Raw genomic sequence first — 17,340 nt, forward strand, 5'->3', positions numbered from 1 at the left:
GAGTGATCTGATCTCTCTCTCCCAGCAGCCACCAAAGTGAGGTGCGTTTGGTGGGTTGAAGGAATATCTGATTTGCTGCGGGGCAAGCTCGATTTGAAGCTCTGGCTGGAGGGAAGCAAAGGTCTCCTTTTAGTCTCTCTCTCCTCCTTTGAAATTAGTGCGGAGTTCAAATGGCTTGCCTCGGCGAGCTACAAATCGACGCAGCGCCATGAGGAAAGAGTCAGTATCAGTGCTGGAGAGGAGATCGAGGTGCACGGCTCGTGTTGTCAGACATTTTAATATAATTCCCCATCTCTTCTCATTTCTTCTTCCTACTTTGATACTGTAAGGACCAAAACAATCGACCCCTGTTGAGTAGAAAGTTGGCTTAAATAGCCGGAGTCTAGCAGCAGGCAGGTCTGCCATTTCCTGCACTCTGTGCATTGTCGTTGGTGGTGTTTGACAGCCTCACGTCCCCGAAGAACCCAGTATCTCCGCCGTATTTCAGCAAATACACGCTCTGCACCTGGATGGTTTAGTTGCTGGTTGAAGGCTTGGATGATTAACCGGGTGATTTTGTGCTTGGGGTCAAGCACCACAGGATGAATCGTCTCTGTGTCAAGGAAGGGGGTGTGGCGTAGATGGCCACCCACACGAATCAACTGTGCACCGTCATCTAGCACTGGAGACAGGGTGAGAAGACGACTGCTGCTTGACGGTTTACTTGCCCTTAGCTGTTGGAGGTCTACTGAGAAGCAATCCTGTTGCACCTGCTGTAAGAGGATGTCTTCTGCTGCACGGTAATCATCCGCCGTGAGTGGTGGTTTTGCTGCCCCGTGCAGGGCCTTAGCAGTGGTTTCAATCAGATCATCGTAGGCTTTAAACTGTTTGACATCAGGCACTAGTGGACTTGAGGGTACTGTGGTGAGACTACAAAAGGCTGCTTTCCTTTCCTCACCATCAGTGGGAGCTGGTTGTGGTTGTGGTGCTTCCGGCCACTTGTCCAAATTATCCTTGAGGAAAGATGGACCTTGACTCCACTGGCTCTGTGGGGTTAGTGCTGAGAGTGGCATCCCCCTTGTGATGTCGTTAGTAGGGTTACGGGCTGAGTCCTCGTAGCACCATGACTCCCTGTCAGTAAGATCCTGAATCTCAGCAACACGGGTGCCAACGAACACTTTGAATCTGCAGGAGTCTGATTGTAGTCAGCTGAGCACAGTGGTGGAGTCTGTCCAGAGTGTGAAGTGATGAATGGGAAGGGTCAACTCCGCATGTAACACTTTAGCCAACTGTGCTCCTGTTAGCGCTGCACATAGCTCCAGGCGAGGGATAGATTGTTGCTTCTTTGGGGCTACCCTGGAACAGGCTGTGAGGAATGAAACCTCCACTTCTCCGCTGGGACTCTCCGTCCGGAGAGACGCCACTGAGCCATATGCCCACTCTGAGGCATCACAGAAAACATGCACCTCCCTCTGATGACTTGGGGAGTCCATGTCAGGGCTGGTGTAGCACCGGGGTAGTCTGATGCTCTTCAGGGTGGGGAGCTCATTCTCCCACTCCTTCCACCTGTCAAGCAGTTCTTGCGGCAGGGATGGGTCGTCCCAGTCTCGCTTCTTATCCCACAGCAGCTGCACCACAATCTTGGCTCTGGTAGTGTATGGTACCAGAAATCCAAGGGGGTCATACTGGCTAGCGAGGACTTTGTATATTGTACGCATGGTGGTCTCTGAGTAGCTAAAAGGACGGTGTTTGTAGGAGAGGGTGTCTGATTGGCAGTGCCAATGCAGTCCAAGGGCAGATTCTTTGGTGTTGTGCTGGCCCTGTGCGATCCACCACTCCGCACTGTCTGACCAGGCCTCTGATGGTAGGTGGGAGATGACTGTAGGCCGGTTACTTGACCACTGCCGCAGCTCGAAGCCCCCTTCAGCTAGTACCTGCTGTAGTTGGTCAACAAGTGCCCTCGCTGCCTCTTCTGAAGTCAAACTAAGTAGACAGCTGTCTACATAAAAGCCTTTCAAAATTGCTGCCCTTATGGTCTCACCGGGTTGGCTGTTATCCATAATGTGCTTTTGTAGGGCATACGTTGCACAGCAGGGACTGCTGGTTGTACCAAATGGGAGTACTCTCCATTCGTACATTGCTGGAGGTTTATCTCTTTGCAGGTTCCTCCACAGGAAGCGGAGGAGTGGTCTGTCTTCTGGGAGGAGACGCACCTGTTGGAACATGCCACGAATAGCGCTGCTGATGGCCTCCGAATGTTCTCTAAATCTCAGCAGCACTGCCAGGAGAGAGGGTCCCAAAGTCGGCCCAGGTAGCAGGTGTTGGTTCAGGCTCTCACCTCTGAATTGGAAGGAACAGTTGAAGACTACTCGGTTCTTTCCATTATGCTGGACCATGTGGTGTGGTATATACCAACTTATGGGTGTGATATATACCAACTTATGGGTGTGAGTTCACTGCTTGGCCCCAGTTTAACCACATAACCTGCCTCCTCCAGTCTTTGAATTTCAGCTTTGTAGGCCGCTGCTTGATCTGGGTCCCTGCTCAGCCTTTTCTCTGTGTTGCGCAGTTGGGGAAGCACTGCCTCCTTTGGGGCCTGTAGCTTTGGGATGTTTTGTGTCCGTAGAAGGGGTGTGGCATATCGCTGGACTCCATCCACTTCCACAGTCTTTGTTTTGGTCTCGAGGAGATGTATAGCCTCTTTGTCTTGCCGTGAACGGGTGCTGGCCTTTTCACTATGCCAGGGCAAGACGTCCATTTGCCATAGCCTCTCTACCTACTGATAGAGGTAATCTGGTGGGGGTAGGGTGGCTATGAAATAACACTGCTGCTCAGAGAGGTGCTGCCTTAGGCCATGTGCTGGGCCCTGTAGCGTCCAGCCTAGGCGAGTCCGGATAGCTGCTGGTCCTCCTGGTGGCCCTAGGCGCACTGGTTCCACTGGGGTGATTAAGTGGGGGTGGTCAGAACCAATGAGTAGGGCAGGGCAGGCTCCTTTAAAGGGCAGTAGTGGCAAATCTTTCAGGTGCCTGTATCTTTCCTGGAGCGTCTCCACCGGCTGTGTGTGCTCTGCCAATCCCAGTTGCTTGGCTGTGAAGGCTCCTTTAATCTGGAATACTCTGTGTGGTTCAGCTGCAGAGGCGATTGTGAAGGACACCATAGCACCTTGTAGTACTTGAGACTCGTGCCTGATTGTTCTGATTGGGAGATATTCAGGCTCACCTTGTAGGCCCAGTTGCTGGGCTGCTGGATGGAGGAGAATGTTACGTTCTGAGCCATCATCCAAGATGGCAAATGTCTCAAGGGCCCTTGTTCCATTCCTCAGTATCACTTTGCAGACTTTCAGCAACACTTTGCGCCCCTCTGGAGGCCTGTCAATGTATAAGATTTCTTCTGTTAGGTTGAGTACAGAGGTCTTTGAAGGCACCATCTGGAATCTCCATTCCCCCTTCTCTGTCTTCTCTTGGGCCTTATCGTTTATGTCATGTAGGACAAGCAGGTATCGACGGTTACATGTTTTGCAGGCCATTTTCAGGTTACATTCGGTGACCTCTCTCACAGCGCCAGCATCTGTTGTTACTTTTTATCCAAGTCTGTTTCTGTGTTGGGCTGAGCAGTTTGAAGTTGGAGCAGTTGTTCAATGAAAGTTTATCATTGTCACAGAAGGGACAGTATTTCTTTACCCTCTGTGTGGTGTCTGGAGCTTTAACCGGTTCACTGGAGGAGGTGTTCTCTGTGTTTAGCAGGACTGTGGAGGGCTTAGAGGTTGGTATCCAGCTCTTCCTCTGCTCCTTCACCTTTGCCGCTCTAGGCTCTCTCTGTCCTCTGCTGTCAAGGTTGTTCTACTGAACTTGGATTTCGACCAACCAGTCAGCAAAGTCAAGGAGAGTAGGGATGGGCACTCTGTGGGGGTGTATGAATCGGCGAAAGCTTGATCGCAGGTCATGAGGTAGTTTGCTGAGCAATCTGGACACGTGGGAGGAACATTCTAGCTCAACGTTGCCCTTCCTTCCTAGTTGCTCCAACATACTCACCAGGGAATGCACCCACAGAGCAAACATCCTGAAAGCTTTCCAGTCACCACTTGCAACACTGGGGCCATCCATCATCTCCGCTATCCGCTGTAGAGCCAACTGGTGTGGTTGCCCATATTGCTGGTTGAGCGCGGCCATTGTATCTGTGAATGGATACCTGGAGTGGCAACAGGAGTCTGCAATCAGTAGGGCCTCTTCTGATTAAGATGATCAACAAGGATTTGATATTTGAATCTTTCAGATGCATTGTGGGGTAGAAGGTTTTCAAGGGCTATCCGCAGGCGAGAGAACTGTCTTGGACTGGGGTGAGTCATATCTGGCACAGTAGGCGTGGGTCCCCTGTAGATCCGCTCCTGTCCACCTACTGGGCTTAGCGTTCGGTGCTGGGAGTGACGGTGATCTGGGGTAAAGTCACGCCATGTGGACGAATAATCTCGTTCTGTCGGGCGGTGCCTCTCTGCATACTCGTCCTGGGTGTCACATAGTAGTGCTCAGGTAAATTGTCTCTATCACCTGCATAGTCGTACTTGCGTGAAGGGTGACGGACGTGGTATTCCTCGCATGGAGAGTGGTCATAGGGTGATGAGGCAGCCTGATACACATCACCTCCTGATCATGCTGTCTGCTGCTGCTGTTGATCCAAATTGGTTGTTTACTGGGGGGAGGTGAGCTGGTTTTCTGAATAGCAGCTCCTAGCTGCTTTATCTGCTTACGCAGCTGGTCTGTCTCAAACACACTCTTGCAGTGGAGCTGCTCCATTCTCAGCTCGCTCCTCTTCCTCTGCAAACGAAGTGTCTCATTCTCCAGTTTCAACCCCTCCATCGATGTGAGCAGTTCCTCTTGCTCTGCTCTCAGTTTTTGGTTCTCTCTGCCCAAATCATCTTCAGAGATAGTCCACTGATCCTTAACCAACCACAGTGCTTCCTGGTCACCCTCCTGGCTGTGTGATGGAGAATTTTCTTCCTCCTCCTCACTCTGTAGGCATGATGACCCTTGCTGTGATCTGGCTTGTAGCATGCTTAGTTCGGGGGCCTTTTGATGTGAGGGGAGGGATGACTGCCTCCTGACACGCACATCTGGTTCCTGATCTGATGACCTGAACATATTACTCTATGGTGGGCCCCTCATCCGGCTGGAAGGACCATGTAAAGAAGGATTGGCTGACTATGGCTATCCTGAAATACTGTTGCCGGTGCAGGAAGATTGAGCCACCATAAATGATCTGTTAGAATCAGCGTTCAGGAGTTCAGATTCTGTGCAATTGTTTAATTGTACAATGAACAAACAGTTAATTTGGTGTGGGTTCTTGAGCATGTACGCACACCATACTGAGGGACAAAGACTGGCTGTGTGTATGTAGGGGGATAACAGGTGGCTTGATTAGGTGCACTGAAGTGGCCCATCCACCATTACTATATGGGAGTTTGATTATCGTTTGAACACTGAGTGTCTCTCTGCCTTACCAGCTGTACATCATCCCACACCAGCCTAGAGACAAAAAAATGTTTTGTCTTTACCCTCCCTCTCTACAACCATTCAGCTGCCATCTTTATCAAAAACATCCTGAATACACATTAACCTTTGAAATACATATTGCTACGTCATTGTCCTAGCTAGTAAAATAGAATTGAATAGATGGATAAGACAGAATCCAGTCCAGCAGCCTTTGGGTGTCTGTATGAACAGCTTGTTAGAGACAAGAGAGGGGGGTTGGGGTTGGGACTAAATTAATAGCCAGGATGGATTAATGTCACTGCATTTAACTTATTCTACCCTAATAATGATATCACAATGAAATGACTGGAAAGATAAGAAATGACTGGTTAAGATATTACACACACACACACACACACACGCATACACACACACACACACACACACACACACACACACACACACACACACACACGCATAGCCAGGCATGCTTCCAATGTGATAATCATGAAACTATGAGCCAACACTGACACTAAACCATGGGCTGTACTGACCTAATTCAATACAAAAATAACTTCCACCAGGAGTGACTACTTTATGATTTAATCCAGACAAATCTGGATTAATGGCTGATTATGGGGAAGAATCCAATGATCATACTGTTTTGTCATGGAACTGTCTGAGTTTAATGCAGGTGGAGGATTTGAGAAACATTCACATCAGTGACACCAGTAGCTAGTTAAAGCCACATATGATTAAGGGTGTACAACTTTGGATCCAATGAAGACACACAAAGGGCTCAATGACTGGCTGATCATACTGGCATTTACAACAAAATAAAGATGATACAGTTATTCATTTTACAGAAAATATTCTGCTAAGAATTTCTACAAATACTACATATGGTCATCGAGTGCATGTAGTGTAAGAGCAATGAAAAATAATTCACAATTTAGTGCCCACAGCCTTGGTGTCGCTGAATATGTAAAAGAATTTGACATTGTGACTTCAGTTCTGAACAATGCACGCTATAAATAGATTGTTTTTAAAATCTAACTAACACACGTGGATGACAAAGTCCACATTACAACTATAACAACAGCGACAGGTGCTGTATCATAGGCAACTGGACTTGTTTCAGTTTCTTGAAGACATTTTACCTTTCTGGAGGAGAGTTGCAAGCTTTAAACCCATATATCATCAGGATCACTTTCAGAGTGATTTGATGAACACTAGAATGTGACATGAGTGCTTATGGTCAGTGTTGGGGGTAACTTCCTTTGGAGTACTTTTTTATCTTGGCATAACGCATTAGTTCTGCAATTCAAGTAATCCTATATTTAGTCAGTTTTTCATAAAAGTAATCTGTTACAGGGAAAAAAAATGCTTTTGTGGACATTGACATTGTGTTTGCTATAGGAATTGTTATAGTTAACGTTTTCTACTGGGTTTACTATGTTTTTCAACATTGTGAGTGAGTTTTTTTTGTTTTTTTTGAACAAACTATGTGATGAGGAAAAAATATATTCTTTTAAAGACAGAGGGTATACTTTTCATTTACAAGTATTATCAAAAAGTGGCCTTGTGTTCACATGAGCTTCAGTGATGGAATAAGTATGTAAATCTATCTACATTTTAAGGAATCCTGCCATGTAAAAAAGTCCAGGCGTGAAATTTCCTGTCTCCTAAATATTCCACAGTCAACTGTCAGTGGTATTATTATTACAAAGTAGAAGCAATTGGGAATGACAGCATCTCAGCCACAATGTGGTAGGCCACGTAAAATGACGCAGTGGGGTCAGCGGATGCTGAGACACATAGTGCACAGAGGTCGCCAACTTTCTGCAGAGTCAATTGCTACAGACCTCCAAACTTCATGTGGCCTTCAGATTAGCTCAAGAACAGTGTGTAGAGAGCTTCATGGAATGGGTTTCCATGGCCGAGCAGCTGCACCTTTGGGATGAATTAGAGCAGAGACTGAGAGACAGGCCTTCCCGTCCAACATCAGTGTGTGACCTCACAAATGTGCTTCTGGAAGAATGGTCAAAAATTCCCATAAATACACTCCTGAACCTTGTGGAAAGCCTTCCCAGAAGAGTTGTAGCTGTTATAGCTGCAAAGGGTGAGCCGACGTCATATTAAACCCTATGGATTAAGAATGGGTTGTCACTTAAAGGGATATTCCGGTGTAAGTTTAATCCATGGTCTAAATCACCTGTGTTAGACTCCCTCTCGATAGATCAAGTTAGCAGACCGCTAATTTACGGAGTTTTATCAACCTCAGAAACGACCGCACGAAAACAATACACTGCAGTAAATGGATCCAAATATAAACCGCCACCAAAAAGCCACAAATAATGCTCAGAACAGCACCAAACGTCAGCAACAGTACAAATAGTGTCTCAGCACATAGTCCAGGGCATCTAACCTCCGCTAGCTTAGCTGGATTTCTATTGGAAAGCTAAAAACAGATTTCAACTCTCCTCCATCAGCTTCCGGCTCAGGGAAGTCCCGACGCGACGATTACCGAGTGCGGTTAGAAATGCTCAATTCCGTTCTTTCCCCTGTCCGCTCTCGATAATAACTGTTATAAACTGGCAGGTAAGACACATATGAACTTTGATTGCTTTTCCATGGGGTCATGATCATACATTTTCATCCATTAGCCGTGGAACTCTACTGCAATTGGTAATCAAGTCGTCGGGACTTCCCGTCAACAGGAAGCTGCTGCAGAAGAGAGGTACATTTTGTCAGCTTTTCAGTAGAAATCCAGCTAAGCTAGTGGAGTTTTAATGCCCCGGACTATGTGCTGAGACCCTATTTGTACTGTTGCTATAGTTTGATGCTGTTCTGAGCATTATTTGTGGCTTTTTGGTGGTGGTTTATATTTGGATCCATTTACTGCAGTGTATTGTTGTCATGCGGTCGTTTCTGAGGTTGATAAATCTCTGTAAATTAGTGGTCTGCTAACTTGATCTCTCGAGAGGGAGTCTAACACAGTTTCATGGTGTGTTAGACCATGGATTAAACTTACACCGGAATATCCCTTTAAGTTCATATGCGAGTCAAGACAGGTGAGCGAATACTTTTGGCAATATAGTGTATGTTAAACTGCATTGGTCCTTTTAAATGACACTTCAACACAAGTGGACCACCCTGAGGCTAACTGCCGCAGCACCACATGCGAGTGTGTGGCATATATAGGAGCCGATCACCTTAGTACATAAAACTTGAATGCTGACGTTGACCTTTGTTCTTAAGCCTCATTAAGACAGTATCAGGTGTTTCAGCGAAAAGGGCAGTCCTCCCATTCATTTGAATGTTGGTAGTGTGCTAAGGCTGCTTTGGTGTGGGCCGCAGAGTGTGCGGGGAAAAACCCAGCCGGCAAAAAAGTTGAGATGGATTTAACTTCAGGGGAAATTCAAACTAGACATTGTGCTGCTGTGGGCAATCATATAAGCTAGCTATCATACTATCAGTGGAGTGTAACAAAGTGTTCCATGTATTCACTCAATTTGGCATTGTGTAGCAGTTTATGATTTCATCTGTGGGCCTAGACAGGGCCTGCATGCTAAACCTTCTATGGCATGACTCGCAGGTCAGAGCTGGAGCAGGTCAGGTCAGTCATGGGGGAACTTACTTTGAAGTGTTATGTTTCACTTGTAGGTCTCTATCTTGCACTAAGCGCAATTGACTATGTACACTGGCGCTTGTATAATTCCTATTTTGCATTCGACGCACATTGGAATTTTCCCTCCACAGACTCACGTCCTTAAATTAGGGGATGAATTTGCGCTCCCGGGGGCGGTTCAGCGAAAAGAGGAGGCGTGTTCCGGCGCAAACGTTCACTGGTGCTATTTTGCTGTTTCAGAAAACAATTCCGCAACAGACAAGGAAAAACCTAGTCTAAAGTCAGTGGCGCTTATTCAGATGCTATTAGGGCGCATGCTTGGCCATAATGTAGCGTGTGCTCAACGTGCATACACTTTGCTTTTCTCATCAACAAGGAAGCAGTTCCCATTTTTGCAAACCATACAAAAAAAGTTGAAAAGATTTAAACAGAAGAACTAATTCTTTTTCCCTCTGATAGGCATGCGACGCGCCCACCGTAGCCGTGAGGGTCCGGGAGTGGCAATGCGCGATGTGCTCCTAGTGGAGCGGGTGGACAGAGATGGAGTTGGGGGAGGAGGAAGGGGAACAACAGGAGCAGGTGGTGCGTTTGGAGACGTGAGGCAATGTGCCTGAGAGGCCACAGCAACATCGCCATCCGGCGATAGAAACAATTTTGGCAATTTCCTCCCACGCCCGTTTAACCAAAGCTAATTTGGATGGGTTTCTCCCATCCCCATACAATGCCACTTCTCGGTCTTTTACAGCCCTGACGAGAACGTCGGTCTCCTCGGCTGTAAACCGCTCCTGGCATGCGCCTGGCAAATTCGCCATTATAATAGCAATCCACCATGGAACAAGCGCGCCTGCTTTTAAAGGGAATGTGAGATGACGCTCTGATTGGTTTATTGCACGTTACGTCCAAACCACACCTATGAGTAATGTAGCTACTTCAGACCAACCCATTTTAGATTTGCGTCGGGCGCAAGAGTCATTTATCCCGCCAGCATAATAGCAACAGCGCCTGAGATCTGCCAACAAGGCTACTTGCGATTTGCGTTTGATACTTGCGTTTCAGATCGTTAAGATAGAGCCCGTAATCACTCAGTCTGGTCTTGTGCATCGGTTTGAACCTCACGGTATGATAAGCTTCGTATCCCACTTGTTCTATTATTTTTTGTTGATGTGCTCTAGGAGGGCAACATAACAGCTTCTCCCTTTTTGAAAGTATGTCTATTTCTGTTACAGTTTAAGGGCAATCAGAAGCAAATTCTTTGTGTGCCTACACAGACTTGACAAGTAATGCTGATTGTGACTCTGATGACATGCCACAACATATATAATACACAACAACAACATCACAGTTCTCCCTTGCTAATGACAGACAAAAGTCTGTGATGTTACCACTAAGGGCTCTTGTCTGGAAACATTAACATAGATATTTTTTAGGAATTGTGACAAATGAACAACAATGTTGAATTTCTGCTGAGATAGGCTCTCTTTGTAGCCAGAGAACATTTACTGGAAGCATGGAATTTGTGCTCTTATTTGTTTATGTTTTATTTTATTTTTTTATCCAGTATGACAGACATTACAAAGAAGTTGATGTATTCATATTTTGCAGAATTATTTTGTTGTTTCCAGGTTGAATGGTGATGTATTTAATTTCCCCCACAGCTTGGATTAATCTATTCTGGAGGCCATTGTGAAGGACGTTTGTCTTTCGGGACAATGAGAGAAAAAGGATCATAGTTTTTATAAGAGCATTAAAACCATATAAACCGAAAGAAATGATAAACCAATGGATTAAAGATTAATGCAAAGACTCGAAAGATTACCCACATCCCTCACACACGCGCGCTCGAGCGCACACACACCCAGGCACACACACAGACTCACTCTGCCTGTAACTCTGTCTCACACCACACTCTTCCTCCCTGTCATTCTAACACTAATTCCATTCTCTCATCCAGTTTTCTTTTTCCCTCTCCAAATCTATCATAGACCTACTGTTCTACTGTACAGTAGTTAGCACATGGTTTCCTAAAGCAGCAGCTTGTCAAGCAATCAGCTCCCTTGAAAGCATTCTGGGAGTTCTTTGCAGCTGTGATTACTGTATTCTATTTTTTTATGGAGGTGGATTGCTGCCAGACAAGTAAAAAAAAAAATCACATTACAATGTGAAAAGTTTATCGTTAAAATGTGATCATTTATGTTGCTATATTTATGTATATGTAACAGGATGGTTTATATTGTCTATGCATTTCAGTTCTCTGGTGTCCCTCAGTCTGTTCATTTTGCAGCAGGTATGGCGATCGCGGCAGGTGTGTGACACGCCCCTTACCGGCACCTGTAGTGCAGCCGCGTCCTCGCCCGCTAATGTGCCCCCCCCCCCGGTCGTTTAGTCTTTCTCTTTCCTCTGCCGAAGCGAGTGCGGCCGGCTCGCAGCTCCGCCACGCCGTAGTGTTCAGGCGTGTATGTGCCATGTGCGTTCTGCAGGTATGTAGCACAGTCTCGTGATGTGAAGATGTAATACAATGCTGTGCTGACGGTCCTCTGTTGTAGGTTGACGTGTTGGGCCGAGATGGTGTGTATGTGTGTCCCTGTCTGGTTAGCTGTTGCTGCCGCCGTAGCCGCTAGCAGCTACAAGCACCGATGTGTGCGGGACACAGGTAACCAATGCTATAAGCTAAATGCTATTGTGTCTGCTAGTGTGGTTAGGTGTTGTCACTAACAGTTGACTTTGTTTCTTTTTGAAGCTTGTCTGGTGTGAGGCTGCTGTTTGCGCTGCCTTGCCTCTGTTTTCTTGCCTTTTCTTTCTTGTTGCCTTGCCTTGCTGGTTAGCCTACAGGAAACAGTTGTTCTGTTGTCGTCGTCTAGACATTCTCTTAAAAAGTGTAGTTGAGTTCAAGTGTGCTCCGCCCCAATCAGATCGTGAGACGTTAGTAGGGGTGGGAGGGGTTACTGCAGCAGTTATAGTGGAGGGCCTGCCAAATTTATACCTCTTGTATGGTTTCTCTTCTTCCGTTTTGAGCTTGCAGTTGATTTGTAAATAAATATATTGTTTTGTTTCTTTTTTTGGATTTATTTGAGTGCAGTGACCTCTGCCAAAGCTAGCTGTGGTGGTCTGCCCTTTGGCTTCCTAACTGAACCACTGTATTGGTGTAGGTGGAACATCACATGTGTTAGAGATTAAAGAAAATAACTATATAAATGTTTTAGAGACATAACTTGATAAATGAAATGAAATTTTATTGTGAGTAATAAAGTTTGTTAAATTATTTTACACTGTGCCTGTATTCACTTGTGTACAAACCTGTGTATGGGTTGTTTTTGGGCAACCCTCACAGAAATTAAAGTTAAAGGAGTGTACTCTTTAGGTGCAAGTCCTAAGGTGGCGTTGTTGGTGTTAGATCTGCCACTCGCAGTTCAACTGGTATTGCCACATATAGTTTCACATTATAATGAGCTGGTCTACTACATGGGGGACTAGGCTGATGACGTGCTACAGGGCTCGAGCTAACAAGCGAGCAGCGTCAGCAATATGATGCAGTTCGAAAAGGATTTGACACATATTTCATTTCTAAGAAAAATGTGATCTACAAGCGGGCTAAGTTCAACAAGAGAGTGCAGCAGTCTACAGAAGCAGTGGATTCCTTCATCACAGCACTATACGCACTGGCAGAGAACTCTGAGTATGGAGAACTGCATGATGAACTTTTAAGAGACAGACTAGTAGTGGGTCTCAAAGATTCGTCACTGTCAGAGGTTGCAGCTTAACAAAGACCTCACTCTCACTAAAGCCGTTATAATGGCTAGACAATCAGAGGAAATTAAATGGCAACAGGCTGATTGTAAAATTAAGTGAGAAACAAGGCGTGTCCCAAATGTGGCAAAACACCTGCACACTCAGCATCTCAGTGCCTTGCTAGGAGTGTAGAATGCCATAACTGTGGTAAACAAGGACATTATGGGAGAGGCTGCAGGTCAAACAGCATGGTGGATGAAGTTGCTGGGGACCTGGATGGACTTTTTCTGGGAGAGTTAGATACCGGAGAGGAACCGTGGAGAGCTGACATTAATGTAAGGGGCAGTAAAGTGACATTCAAACTAGACTCTGAGGCTGATGTTACTACAATTCCTGGGGTAAATAACTCTAAAAAGCTCAAAACCAGTACTAGTGAAGTACTAGTTTTGGGGTCAGCTATAGAGACTCTATCATGGAGAGAGGAGCACCACAGAGAAAATCTATGTTGTGCGAAATCTATGTGCAGCGCTACTGAGGAGACCAGCTTCTGTGAGACTCAAGTTACTAGCTAGAGTTGACACCATAGGCCAAGAGACAATCAAACAGACAAATTCTAAATTCTGTGATGGACTCGGGCTTGTTCAGAAGCACTACACCATTAAGCTCAAGCCCGAAGCCAAGCCCTTTTCTCTTAAATTGCCACCAAGGGTCCCGTTGCCTCTAATGGACAAAGTAAAAAAAGAGTTGGAGAGGATGGAGAGGTTAGGGGTCATCAGCCGTGTGGGAGAACCAACAGACTGGTGCTGTGGCATAGTGGCTGCCCCTAAAAAGGACACAGATAACATCCGCATTTGCATGGACATGACACCACTAAATGAGTCAGTGTTTCAGAGAAGCTACACCCTCCCCTCTGTAGACCAAACCCTAGGAATGCTCACGAGTGCACAGTATTTCACTAAGTTAGATGCAAATATGGGTTTTTGGCAAATACCTCTGTCCAAGGATTCTGCTCCCCTCAACACTTTCATCACACCATTTGTGTGCTACCATTTTAATCGCTTGCCCTTTGATATCGCCTCTGCCCCAGAACATTTTCAAAACATGATGGTGACTGAGGTTACAGCAGGCCTGCAAGGTGTGGTCTGCCACATGGCTGATATCCTCATTTGGGGGACCACAAAGGAGCAACATGACACGAGAGTTCATGCTGTACTGGAGCAAGCAGAAAAGGCTGGAGTCGCATTAAACATGGCAAAGTGAGAGTTAGGGAAGAGAGAGATAAATTACATAAAGTACGCAAATACAGAGATTCAGAATGCGCCTGATGAGGTACTCATCACAATAAAGCACACCCTAGGTAAAAGCCTCACAACAGCTGACATGCTATCCTGCTTGCTGTGTTGCTTGTGATGTAAATGTTACATGTCAACTTTTAAGTTTTGAGGTTTTTTTCTACTACAAATAATCTTACTATTAACAATTAATCTGTAGTATATGTTTATACAGTATGTGTGGGGGTGATATCAAAAATCTATTTATATCTATTTGTTTACATGTTTTATATATATATTATTATATTAATTTTGACAGGCATGTTCAGATAAGAAATATCCTACCTTAACTGATGCAAATGATAGAATCTAAAATGATGGTACATTTGGTGGTGGTACACAACTACATCAGAGTTGACAGAATCATACCATCTTTAGTGTAGAGGGAAATCTCCACCTTCCTCTCCTCTGCTCCCAGCAGAGCTTTAGCCATGTGGGCCACCGCTGGTCTCTTGGTGTGAGGTCCATACAGGAAGCTACAGGTACAGGGCTTCTGCATCACCTCAGCCCGGGTGTAACCACACAACCCACAGAAGGCGTCATTACAGAAGATGATGGCACAGTTCTCAACCTGTGCATTGGCGATGATAAACTTTCGGTCTTTGCAGGAAAAAGACAGAGAAGAAAGAGTGGATTAGGAAGATATAAAAACAAAATCCCAAAATGCAAATCATACACAGAGCATAAGCTTAAATTCACAGCATGCACACACACACACAGAGATACTTCAGAATGAAATTAATGGATCTTTAAAATGGCACCCTTTATATTCTCAAATATGAAACAGCAACATACATACACAGACGCAAAGTGACTGAGTCTTATCAGATCCACATTATAAATTGGGTAGATCCTTGCATATGGCTGAGCTATGTTCGAAGCTGCACACCTGTAATCACATGACATCTCTTTAACTGCTCTAAATAAGTTTATTTGCATATTAGCGTGAAAACTAGGGCTGACCTCCAATAGTCGACTATTCGACGATTTGATTCGGAGAGGTCTGATTCGACTATGAACCTCTTAGTCTAATTGTCCGAAAATGTTGTTATGTAAACAAGACCGTACCATTCTGACTATATGGGGGTGCCCACGGCTGCTGAGCATAAATTGTTACATAGAATGTCTTTTTTTCGTTATATAAAAGCCTATTTTGATACAAAATCTGCCTACTTTCTGTTAATAAAGAGTTCAAAATGATGTGTGCGTTTAAACGGTAGTCTTAGCTTCTTACTACATATTAATAAATCACCCACTGCAGTTGCACAATCCAAATGAGTGGAGGTGAGCAGCACACTACAGGACCGTTACCATTTACGGATTTATTGGCTCACAATGGCTACTAAGGCCCCGTCCACACGGGCGAAAATGATCTTCCTCGTCATCGTTTTAAGAATATTTGCGTCCACACGGATCCACTGATAACGACCGAAAACGCTGTAGTTCATATTCCAGGCCTATAGGCGGCGCTTAACATTCACCAAAAATGGAGAAGAAGACATGCAGAAAGCTTGCGCGCTGCAAGGAAACCAGAATCATTTGTGTGGACCGATAATGAGGTCGAACTGCTGCTGCGACACACACTCAACTCAAGTCAAGTAAGAAAGCTCAATATCTTCTGCGGCACGAACACGAGCATGTAGTCCGCCATTGTTGTTGTTGTTGTTATGAGACGTCGCGGGGTTCAGAGGTCAGAGGCAAGAGGTCGAGGGGTGGGGCGATGGCATCATCGTTTTGGAAAGTAAGTGGATTCGCCGTCCACATGAGAACGGGAGGGCTGCGTTTTTGGAGCCTGCTCTCTAAAAAAAAAAAAAAAAAAAGGTTCGACGATCAGTCAACTACGGCAAAATCTGACGAATCAGATTCGACTATGAAAATCCTTAGTCGAAAACAGCCCTAGTGAAAACCAATTGTTTTCAATCTTCTTCCATTGCTTCCTTTAACAGATGTGTACAGGCCTACAAAATCTACACTTTTGTATCAGGGATACTAAATCAAATGAAGACTCTACAGAATTTAGAATTTAGTAATCATCAGTGATGGGAATAACTGGCGTTAAAAGAAACAACGTTACTAACTAATCTAACTAATGACTATATCCATCGTTACAACGCTGTTACAGTTACTGACAATTAAATGTGGCGCCATATAACCGAAGCTACTCATTGAAGCTGTTGTCATCCGACTTGGCCCTCAGACACAGGAGGGTGGAGGGAGGAGAGAGGGTCAAGACAACCTCATAAGTGATGATGAATGGCTCTCTAAGGTAGAGTAAGAGTTTTTAAGCCAAACAGAGGCAGTGTTCAGTTTACACACAAACCACACACGCACACAGCAGCCTCACACACACAAACTAGCAGAGCTAAGCTATAACAATGGCAAGTCCGTAGGGAAAGTTGACGTTTTTTAAAGTGAAACTACAGACACTACTTTAATCTCCTTGAGGTAAAAGGCAAGAACGTACATGTGAAGTGTACAGTATGTCCCAGAGCGAAGTGTTTGGCCACGTCCGTTGTAAGCAACTCTAATCTAATGAAGCATCTCTCAGCAGCACACGCTTCTACAAAACTAGTGGCCACAAACACCGTTGTTGACACTGCTAATGATGATGATAGTAGGCCAGGTGTGGCTAACAAAGAAGGACACGGAGCTGTCGAAGCAGCTACTCCTGCAACTGGCTTGTGAAACCCGCTTAGAAAAAAATATCCAAATTCTTAGACATATTTAAACTTAAAAAAAAAAAAGTAACACAATAGTTACTTTCTCTGGTAACTAGTTACTTTTATAGTGGAGTAATTCAGTTACTAGTTCAGTTACTTTTTTAGTATACATGCAGGAGTTTCCGTTTTTTTTTTTTTTTCAAGCTTTTTTTTTACATTTTCTTTTTTACTTAACATCAGATTTGAGTTATAGAAAATAAACTCCACAGAAGGTTTTCTCCCAAAAACCTGCGACCTCTCCTCCGATTGGACGACATAAAACAAAAAAATATGTAAAAGAATGAAAAGGTCTTCCACCGGTCAAAGGCATTTATACATTTTGTGTTGAACTGAGGTCTTCCGTCTTCTGCCATATTCATCATCCACAGGTTTCTGGGGAGCCTCAGTATTTCTCCTGTCCTGCATCAAGAGGCAGCAGCACTTTCTTTATATATGAGGTTGCACAGAATCTATGATGCATAATAGTGTATGTCTCGCATGGTGTTTCA

The 17,340-nt window shown here is 45.0% G+C and overlaps 1 pseudogene; it reads right to left on the bottom strand.

Moving 5' to 3' along the window:
- The window catches only part of LOC115572317 (potassium voltage-gated channel subfamily H member 6-like), a 105,353-nt pseudogene that overhangs the window by 84,124 nt on the left and 3,889 nt on the right, over nucleotides 1–17,340 (bottom strand).

Source organism: Sparus aurata, chromosome 21 (assembly GCF_900880675.1).
Source record: "Sparus aurata chromosome 21, fSpaAur1.1, whole genome shotgun sequence".
Lineage (NCBI taxonomy): Eukaryota > Metazoa > Chordata > Actinopteri > Spariformes > Sparidae > Sparus > Sparus aurata.